Below are 10,526 nucleotides of genomic sequence, written 5' to 3'. Positions count from 1 at the left end.
TTTCATCTCAATGTTGAGCTCAGTCCTATACAGAAATTTCACTACTTGAAGCAAGGGCTTCCAGCGGACAGGCACGTGGATATTCATCAAATGTTACTCACTGAAGCTAATTATACTACGGCATGGGAGATGCTGCTAAAAAGGTATAATAACCCACGTATAATATTTTCTCACCACATGAACACCCTCTACAAGCTGTCGGCTCGCACTAAAGAGAGATCCGACGAAGTAAAATCAATGCTGAATGTGGCCAATCTTTGTATTAACGAATTCAAGCGTCTTAAACTACCAATTTCGGAGTGCGATCATTGGATCGCTCATTATTTAGCCACTAAGCTACCATTCGATACGCATCAAGCATGGGAGCGCCATCTCGACAATAAAACGGATGTTCCCACCTTTTCTGATTTGGAAGATTATCTCACAACACGGCTTTTCGTTATAGACGCCATCGAAAACCACGATATCGCATCGAATGCAATATTCTCTCCTCTATCATCGAAAAACCTCACTTCGCAAAACCATTCTAATATGCAACCACCTAAGCAATCATCACCTTCCAGTCATAAGGTAAAGAGTTATCATGCTTCCGAGAAGAGGAGTACGCCTCAACAAGACAATTGTGGGGTTTGCGGTGAAACGCATATTATAAGACGTTGTCCAACATTCCTTTCTAAAGACTGCTATGAAAGAAAGGCAATAGTTGACAAAATCAAACTATGTCTTAATTGCCTCAGCAAATCTCATTCATGCGGACAGTGCTCCAGCAGCAAGAACTGTTTACAATGCGGTAAGCGTCATCATACGCTACTACACTTTCCTTGCAACCCACAACCTTCTATAGCAACTACAAATTTTAATCCATATCAGTTTTCTACTGACGGAGCAGCACACCCCACGGGTTACAACCCAACACATCCAACATCTTTTCCTCGCATCGCAGCGTCCTCCTCGAATGTCTCCGATACTTCACCGCGTCTTCTGAACGCACATGCTTACGTAGCAGCAGATTACTCGCATTGCAATGTGGCCCGTCCGACCATACGTCAACCTCGACATGTAATCCTTGCTACAGCTTTGGTGTCACTAAGCAACGACGCCACCAACCAATCCGCACCAGCTAGCGCCCTCATCGATCAGGGGTCCGAGGGAACCATTATCTCGGAAAACATAGTTCAAACTTTAGGTCTCAAAAAAATCCCTACCTCTGCTGAAATATGTGGAGTAGGGTCGATTGGATCTAACCACACCAAATCTATCGTTAGTTGTACTATACGATCGTTCTCGGACATGAATTTCGCTGCTCGCATTGACTCCGCGTTTGTATTAAGGCATCTTGCAGCACATTTGCCAAGCAGAGCCATTGTTCCTCCACACTTAGAGCATGTAACCAAACTTCCACTCGTCGACCCCCAGTACTACCAACCAAAAAGGATTGATATTATTATCGGCGCCGACAAGATCAGTGGTGTGAAGAGTTCTTTCGTAGCACGCATACTAGACAGGGAAATGGCAAATACTTAGTAAGGTTACCGTTAAAATCGTTATTTGATTCCAACCAAACGTTAGGTAAATCAAAGCAAATTGCATTGAATAGATTTTACCATCTCGAACGTCGTTTGCAACGTGAAAGCAATCTACGAAATCAATACTTCGAAGACATAGAAAGCTACTTCATATTAAACCAAATAGTACCAGCACTCACAAGCGAGGAGCAGCATCATACCTATACTATAACCAACAAACCTACTGTAACTTCATGCGCCTTATCGCACCATGCGGTAGTTAAAACCGAGAGTCTTACAACAAAGGTGCGAATCGTTTACGACGCCTCCTCAAAAACGTCGAACGGCCGATCGCTGAACGATCTACTTTGCACAGGTATGGCATTACAGAACGATCTTCCAGCCCTAATTTTAAGGTGGCGAATGCATAAGTACGTTTTCCTAGCCGATATAAAAAAAATATATCGATGCATCGACATGCATCCCGACGATTATCAATACAAACGAATTCTGTGGCGAAATAAAAATGGACAGGTTCAGGAGTATTTCCTAACCACAATCACGTTTGGCACAGCATCAGCGCCCTTTACTGCAATTCGAGTACTACATCAACTTGCACTGGATGAAAGGGACCGCTTTCCTCTCGCCGAAAATATTTTACATAATGACATTTATGTGGATGATGTCCTCAGCGGAAGCGACTCTATTGAAACGGCGACACTTATGCGTGATCAGTTGATTTCAGCCTTACGATCAGGTGGCATGGAGCTTAGAAAGTGGGCAAGCAATTCGGCCGAGCTGTTGCAATCTATACCAGCTGAACACCAAACATCTGGTGCTTCGCTACCGCTCAACGACAACGCAGCTGTAAAAACACTCGGCTTATATTGGCAACCCAATCGCGACTCTTTCACCTTCTCCATAAATTTCGCAATTATCCCCTCAATGATGAAACGTTCAGTGTTGTCCACCATCGCTCGTCTGTTCGACCCCTTAGGGTTTTTAAGTCCTGTAACAGTTGCAGCCAAGATAATTTTGAAAGAGATATGGGCAATGAAGATACAACGTGAAGACCGTCAGATCACCGCTTTACACTGGGATGAGGAGTTGCCATCTAATATCGGTATGGTTCGGCAAAAGTTCATCTCCGAATTGCTGCAAGTGAACACCATATCCATTCCACGTTGGGTTTGCTTTTCATCTCACCACGTTTAATCCATGGAACTACATACTTTTTGTGACGGTTCCACGTCAGCTTACGCCGCTTCGGTGTATCTTCGTGTTCACTTGCACACCGGTGATATTCACACCTATATGATTGCGGCCAAAACCAAGGTCACCCCAACATTTGTAATTACCATTCCACGAGTTGAACTCTGTGGGGCGAAGAAGCCTGAATGGTATACAAACCAAAATTCCTATTTTATATTGGACAGATGCTATGATAGTACTGTATTGGATCCAGGGTGATATTAACAAGTGGAACACTTATGATCAAAATCGCGTAAGCAAAATTTTGTCTATTACTACATCAAATCAATGAATCATGTACGTACCAATGATAACCCGGCAGATTTTGCAACTCGTGGTCTCACTCCGAAACAACTTGCAGATATGCAGTTATGGTGGAATGGACTTCTTTGGTTAAAAGAGCCCAAAACCACCTGGATACAAGGTAGTGTTAGTGAAGCCAACATAGATCGAACAGCTACCGAGGAAAGGGAACTTAAGGTGAATGTACATGCGACTATTACAGAAAGTTCATTTCTAGGCAGATATTCCTCGTATACCAAGCTTGTACGCATAACAGCCTGTTTGGGTCGGTTTATACACAATCTGAAGGCGAAATCAAGGTATGGCATGCAAGCAATATTCGGACCGCTTACTTCTACCGAGATGCAATTGAGTCTATTCGCTATTGTCAAAATTGTACAAATGGAAGCTTTTGAAAGCAAGGTCAGGCTGATTCGGAAGAAAGAGCAGCTACCGAATAAGAGTAAATTGGTCAGTTTGACGCCATTTTTAGATGACTATAATATTTTGAGAGTACGAGGTCGCCTAAAGGACTCAGTGTTACCGTATCGTCAAATGCATCCTATAATTTTGCCGAGTAATCACCACTTTAGGAAGATTTTAATCGACCATGCTTATCACCTCACTTTGCATGGCGCAGCACATCTCCCTCTTTCTTATATTCGACATCAATTTTGGATCATCTACGCACGGAAAACCGTACAGAACCATCTTCGGCACTGCATCCGATGCTTCTGCAACAAGCCCAGGCCCACTACACAATTGATGGGTGATTTACCTACACAGCGTATCAACCCTCCTCGCCGACCCTTTATCGCAACAGGTGTGGACTACACAGGAGCCGTTGAAATTAAGGCATCCAGATATCGCAAGCACAAAGGATATATAACAATATTTATATGTCTAGCAACCAAAGCAGTTAATTTGGAAGCCGTTACAGGAATGACAACTGAACATTTCTTGTGGGCTTTACAGCGTTTTGTCGGCCGCCGTGGGCTCTGCAGTGATTTATACAGCGATTGTGGACTAATTTTATGGGAGCGGACGCAATTTTAAAGGTGAGCCATCAACGGTTAAGAGAAGAGGTCGAACGCGAAATTATTCCAAAACCTGCTGAGCAAAAAATCAGCTGGCACTTCAATCCACCCCATTCGCCGCATGTACAATCCGCAACAAGGTTTGCATTTAATTAGGTCATCCCACGTACCCACCAGTATGAATTTGCACTACGCCACTGTGCATGACAAAACGAAAACCACTAAGTAATCATATGATTTAACTGTTGCCTTCCAATACTTCGGAGCGAATGTGCAAGTAGGCAGCATACATACCTATGTACGTGTGTGCTTAGCTTTGGCTCTTTTTTCGATTCATCAAACATAACAGTTGACACATAACCATCAACAACAGCGAAGTGCGGAATATTTTTCAATACACATTTTTATGTAAATACATAAGTTGAGTTTAAATTGTATTTATTGTGTTAAATAAAATATTGACTGAAGAACCCCAAATACAATAGTTCTCTACTACACACCTTCTAATTCATCTTCAGATCTTAACGATCAATTCATGGCAGCACCTGAGGAGAAGAGAATTTTCATTAACACATGTGCTAATTCTATTAGAGAAAATTACAGTGGTAATCCTCTAGCACTTGAAACTTTTATAGACGAAATTGATTTACTTGAACAATTCGCTACTGCAGATTTAACTGATACTTTTATAGCGTTTTTAAAATCCAAACTTGTGGGTAAAGCCCGGGAAGCAATACCAAGACAAGTAAATTCAGTTTGTTTTGCGGGGCAGTGGACCCGGGGAAGTCGGGCGTGTGCGTTGCAAATAAAAGAAATAAAACACCGAATTAGTATCAAAACAATAACAATTTATTCACTATGTAAAGAAGATGTGGTTATTAATTATCAAAGGTTCGCTAAGGTGAAAGTTCAAAACACAAAAGGTGTGCAAGAGTACACTCGCGGTATGTAATGAAGGGGCCTAATCAATTCCAACTCAAGTATTGGGTAAAGAAGGAATTAATTAGACGCACGCTTCCCTATGCACAAATAATTACTTGCAATATTAATTCACGGAATTTAAAGATGGGAATTAATTTAAGGCACAAGGATGAAAATAATTATTTGCGCACACTTCAAGATACAACTTATTACCGCGTACAATATGCACTTGGCACATTCAAATTCATGCGAATGAATTGCAAAAAAAGGCAAATTGAGAATTAAACGTTATGTGACAATGGCTAGGAGCCAAAATTGTACAAAATAAATTCAATAGCAATTCAGATTTGTAACATTAATTATATGCAAATCTTAACTTACTGACACTCGCACTGTATGAAATGGTTGGTTTTTTATCTTACTCACCTGGGGCTAGCTGCTGGCTCTTTGACGTTCCAAAATAGAAAGAAAGCTTTAAAAACGAAAAAGGTCCGCACCACCTGCCGATAGCTAACTTTCGTCGAGTTTTTCCCCTTTGAAGTTAGCGCTCGGCAGGGGTGGGACGTTACCGTTAAATAATAATATTGCCAAAAAATGTGCATTAGGGTGGTAGCGAATATTTAGGCTGGTGGCCTAAACATGCCGGCCCCCTTGCGGCGAGCAACTCGAAAGAGCAAAAGAAAAAAACTGGTGAGTACGCCAGCAACCTTCCCGAGGCAGGATAAAATAAATAAATTAAAACTATGATGTGTATGTATCGTTGGATCGTAAGTACGATCTCCGGCGGACATCCGTACTCGCAGTAATGCAGCCTCGCTGAACTGTGGATGAAAAAGAAAAGCGTTAGTATTCAAGTACGTGGGGTTGCTTGGTTTAAAATGCACCTTGTGGTATAGTTTAAGGTTTTATAGTGGGTGGGCTCCGGACACGACGAGGCCGAATATTGTGGCTTGGGTGAGGAGCCCGCCGACAGTCGACGCGGGTGTGCCGCCGACCATAATATTGGCGTAGACGTCGGCGCCCAAAGTGAGCAACACTGGCGACGATCGGTAAAACGCCGGATCGGCCAGCTTCATGAACTGGAATGGGGCCGCTACCGACGGGTCCAGATTTGCCGTGGGGTTTAACCTGGCATAGTTTGCTATTACGGTGGCTTGGGTCGTGATCTTTCCCGCGACCCCATACTTTCCTCGAAGAACGATGGTGCACCTCGAAAGACGTGCGGTATTGTTACGCTCCAGGTGTAGATCCTTGCACAAATTGGCATCGATGATGCTGGTGGGAGCGCAGGCACCTAACAGGGCGCGGACCAGGTGTAAACGGCCTCCTGCCTCAATTCGGACTATGGCTGTCGGCTCGATGGCGATCAATGCTCGAGTTATAGTCGGTGCCGCTAAATTATCTCGGAGTCGACCACTTCTGAAGCCGGCTGGGGTTGTTGTTTGGCGCGCGAGGGTGGTTGGGGTACCCTCCTTGCGTGGTTGATACGGGGCCGCTCTGCCAGTAGAGAGTCGGGTCGAGCGGAACGGACGCGGCTCCGCGCCGCCCCGGCGCCCTCTGGCATTGCGGTGCGATGGGCGGAAAGGACGGGTCTCCGCGCCATCCCCGTGTTCCATGTGTCGCTGATTGCTTTTCTGCTTCTCATGCTGAAGCAGCGGTCGGAAGGATCGTGCTTCTCCACTGGCCGTTGGGGCGATGGCTAAGGCGGCTGCACCTCTCGTGAACTCTTCCATCTCCTTCTCCTCCTCTTCCACCTGTTGGGCCCACGATCGTGTGTCCTCGGTGATGTTGATCGATAGCACCTCGTCGCTTTCGTCGTCGTCGCGCTCTTCGCAAGGGATCGGGCGTGGCCGTGCTTGCTCGTCCTCCATGTGAAGCGTAGTGTGGTGTGGTTCACGGCAGCGGTGGCAACGGTCGTTGCTAGGGCATATCTCTAACCGATGGAACGGCGATAGGCAATTGAGGCAGTGCCGGTGTATAAGGACGGCCCGGAGGCGTTCTTCTGCCGACATTCCCCTGTACCGCGGGCATAGTCGTATGCCGTGGTTCTTCTGGCACAACCGGCAGGAGACGGTGAAGGAGTCAACGCGTTGCTCCGTCTTGGTGCGTTTGACCGAGAAACCCGTCATTCTGGAACGGGAACTTGTTATTATTTGTTTTGCATTTTAAGGGAGTTGGGTGGCGTATGGGCGGAGAGTAGAGGCTTAATTGGTCGAGCTTGTGGTTGGCGTACTCGGGATAAAGGGTTGTGTGGAACGAATAATCTTATTAAGCTATTCTGTCGATGTAATGATGGGTTTGTAGTGGTTGAAACCACTGTTATATTTAATATAATTTTATTGAGATACGCCTAAAGGTATCTTTAATTTTGGTAAATATCCTCATCATAATGAAATTCTGATATTGAAAGCAGTCATTTTTTGGTGTTTGCCTAATACAGGCAATATGCGGTAATATACGCTACATTTGTGTAGCAGATGGTATCACGAGTTACCCGTGTATTTTCACGGCTCCTTGTAGTTGACCTACAAAAATTTGGTCACAAAACTCACCCACGCCGATACAAATGTGGCTGTGAATAACCTATGAATCCCTGTAAAATGACTAGTCAAATGACGTCTTGCATATAAATGTGCGACAAATGTAAAGAGGCCTTTACTCGCTGTCTGGGAACACTCTTTGTGTTGATTTGGGCCATGTTGTGTGAGAATCACAAATTGTGGTGTGTTTGTTGATTCCAACACAACCCTGGCGGGAATAGCCTACACTAACGAGTGTGGCAATTTGTAGAGCTGTCAGCTGTTCACTCTTCCAATCGTTGGAATGAGACCGCTGTGCGGTGCTGCCCATTGCAATGTATTGATACATAATGGTCATGTCATGAGAGTATTTAGGGACAGCTTGCGTCTGAGTCCTGACGCGACATTAAATTTAAAGTCTGTTCTAAAAAGTTTAATTTCTCCCTTGTTTGTAACATCGAAAGCATAGATGACACTACTTTATTCCTGCTGGGATTTCAAGCAAAAAAGGGACTGACGAAAGTCTGTCGAAACTTCAATACACAAACAAAGCAATTTCTGTCATGAAAGCGAGACCACTATTGAGTGTGACATGTTTAAAATGTAAAAAACAAACAAAATCATGCACAGATAAACCGCGAAAATTATTTCGGTCTCGAGTGGTTAACCCCCCTTTTTTTCAAGCAGGCTGATTTTGATTGTGTTTTTATGCCCAAATTTTCAAACTAAAAACTTTTCTCAAAAAAAAGAAAGAAGCAAAAAGACGGCCGAATGTCAGGAAAACTATCGAAATACAACCTGGCGCGTGTGTTTTCAGTGAAACCAGGCTGTATCTTCAGGGTTTTCGTTAGTTGATTTTTTTTGTTCGGTCATTAACACTCGAATTTGTTGGATCCCGCGGATCCGAGTTGTAATACTCTTTGGATCGCGCGCAATGTGCTTACTGCGTAAGAACCGAAAAAAGCAAATGTCATCGGGTGGCAACCTGATTTCGTTCATTCAAAATGACATTCATTCATGGAAATGAGTATAGATACATTTTGAATGAATTTTTACTATGAAAAAAACTTGTAATGGGTAAGTATAAGTATGCCAGTATCGTTCCCTTTTTTATAATTTTATAAATTTACTAATCTTTTATTCTTTTATTTCATTTCAGGTACTCTTTTTATTTCATTGCAGGTACACTGAAAGGGTGTCCAAATCATTGTCAATGGGGAAGTGCACAAAGGTGGATGTCATCAATAAAGGTGATGGCAAGATCAATGAGAATTGTGGCGCTGATTACGTTAAAGTAAAGCAAATGGCTCCCACAGGTATGCCAACTGTGGAGCCATATACTCGTTTTGTGAGCGTGGATGGTGGTGCTGATCGAGTTTTGTACTTTTTCACTGATGATGCAGATAAATTTCGGTTATTGGGTGGCGATCGTGTAGCTACCTTAGTGGCAGATTATCTTATTGATATAGTGAAAGGCTGTGGTATTGCTTTAAGTATGGGTTTGGTGCAAACAGCATACGCTGATGGTGGCTCCACTCATTATATTACCGATACGTTGAAAGTGCCGGTGGCATGGGTACCTACTGGCGTAAAGCATTTACATCATAAAGCGTTACAATACGATGGTGGTGTGTATTTTGAGGCCAATGGCCATGGTACTGTTATTTTCAGCGACAATGCCAAAAGTTTGATAAAAGCGGCGTCGGAAACGAATGCTCATGCTAACATGTTATTGCAGATAATAGATCTGATCAATGAAACTGTTGGTGACGCAATATCTGATATGCTGTTAGTTGAGACGATACTAAATCATAAAGGTTGGGATGTCAAACAGTGGTGAGCCACATACGAGGATATGCCTAATCTACAATTGAAAATTAAGGTTCACGATCGGAATGTGATTAAAACTCCGATGCGGAACGCGTTTGTGTAACACCTGTGGGTCTGCAAGAAGGCATCGACAAGGTGGTAGCCAACTATAAACGTGGACGCGCATTCGTGCGACCCTCTGGTACGGAAGATGTTGTTCGCGTTTATGCTGAAGCCGCTACAAAGAATGAAACAGAAAGCTTAGCTTATGAAGTATGCATTTTGGTACAACAATTAGCTGGTGGTGTCGGACCTGAGCTTATACATCCTAGCAAGACAATAAGTGCTCACATCTAGACCTCATATATATTTCTTCTTTAACTGCTAATGTCGAACCGGTGTTGCCCTTTGCGGCGAAACGGTTTTTAAGCATTAAAATTCACGATTTTCATGCCTTTAAAGTGCCTACATGCATATGCCCTAATTAGTAATAATAAGTAGATGGTAATCGATGCGTTCATTTGCTTTCATCTGTTGTTGTTGTTGTAGTGATAAGGACGGTACCCTTTCGGTAACACGCACCATAAAGGTACTAGCCCGACCATCTCGGGAACGATTTGGTATGAACACATGAGACCTTCTAGGCCATACCGCTGTCCCGCTCCCTAGATCCATTTGGAGTTCAGGGTCGCCAGAGCCTCGCCTGTTAATGAAACAGAATTCGCCACTGGTAGGGGTGAGGTTGACATTGGGTTAGAGGAGCGCTGGAAACCTCTTTAAAGGGTTACGCTACCCCTTGAATCAATTTGGTAGTTTAGTCGCCCCTTTCGGCAGGCATACCGACCGCGGTTGCATCGTTAGCCCCCTAACCCGCTGGGGCATTTGTTTTCATCTCTTTTCTAACTGTTCTGTTATTTTATTATTTTGTGACAGCAGCTGGATACCGGAACTTTGTTGGAAGTTACAGAAAAAGCGAAGGATGGGGCCATTATGCATGGTATTGCTATGCGCTCTAAAAGAAATTTTATTCCAGATGCTTTAAATTTCGCTCCATTCATTTTAATACCGTTCATTCCCACGTAAGGAATTTGAAAATGCTGTAAATTTACAAACCGTCATTAATCAGCTGATGCATAGTGTACAAATGGAATTAAAAAATATTCAAAACGCTTGTCTGCAATGTGTCGCGTCCATTGCCAATA

At 43.6% G+C, this 10,526-nt stretch overlaps 1 pseudogene; it reads left to right on the top strand.

Moving 5' to 3' along the window:
- Positions 1-3,044: 3,044 nt before the first annotated feature.
- On the top strand, positions 3,045-9,681 carry LOC137238813 (phosphoglucosamine mutase-like; annotated as a pseudogene).
- The last annotated feature ends 845 nt before the right edge of the window (positions 9,682-10,526 follow it).

Source organism: Eurosta solidaginis, chromosome 1 (assembly GCF_040869045.1).
Source record: "Eurosta solidaginis isolate ZX-2024a chromosome 1, ASM4086904v1, whole genome shotgun sequence".
In the NCBI taxonomy this organism is placed as follows: Eukaryota; Metazoa; Arthropoda; class Insecta; order Diptera; family Tephritidae; genus Eurosta; species Eurosta solidaginis.
This window is presented reverse-complemented; position numbering and strand designations above follow the sequence as displayed.